The following is a 780-nucleotide window of genomic DNA, read 5'->3' as shown; positions in this document are numbered from 1 at the left end:
TATGTATACCTCTTTCCTGCTTTTTAAAATTTTTAATTCAATTATTTTCATTGTTTAAAATATTTATTTATTTATTTCTCTATTTATTTATTTGAAGGCAGCATTAACACAGACAGAAAGAGAAATCTTCCAGCTGCTGGTTCACTCTCTAAAAGGCCACAACAGCTGGAGCTGGACCAATCCAAAGCCAAGAGCAGGAGCTTCTTTTGGGTTTCCCATGTGGGTGCAAGTGCCCAAGCAGTTGGGCCATCTTCCAGTGCTATCCCAGGCACATTAGCAGGAAGCTGGATTGGAAATGGAGCAGCTAGAGTTTGAACTGCTGCCCATATGGGATGCCAGTGCCACAGGCAGCACCTTTACCCACTATGCTACAGTACCAGCTCCAGTAATTTTCATCTTGTTTGAAAGATGGAAAGAGATAGAGAGACAAATGGAGAGAGATCTTCTATCTATTGTTCATTCCCCATATGCCTACAATACCAGGGGATAGGTCAGGGTAAAATGAGGAGCCTAGAATTCAATCCTTGTCTCCCATGTGGGTGACCGGAAGCCAAGTACTCGAGACATCGCTGCTGCCTTCCAGTGTGGACATTAGTGGGAAGCTGGGTCAGAAGGCAAATAGCTGGAACTTGAACTAGGCACTCCAGTGTGGATGCATGTATCCCATGTGACAACTTAACTACTATACCAAACCCTGGCCACTCTTACCTGTTTTTGTCTCTCTTTGGAGTCATTCATTATCTCCACCCCCTTGAGACTCCCGTCACTCCCCCTCCTCTT

This window comes from Oryctolagus cuniculus, chromosome 2 (genome assembly GCF_964237555.1).
Source record: "Oryctolagus cuniculus chromosome 2, mOryCun1.1, whole genome shotgun sequence".
Taxonomy (NCBI): Eukaryota; Metazoa; Chordata; class Mammalia; order Lagomorpha; family Leporidae; genus Oryctolagus; species Oryctolagus cuniculus.
Note: the sequence above shows the minus strand (reverse complement) of the source record.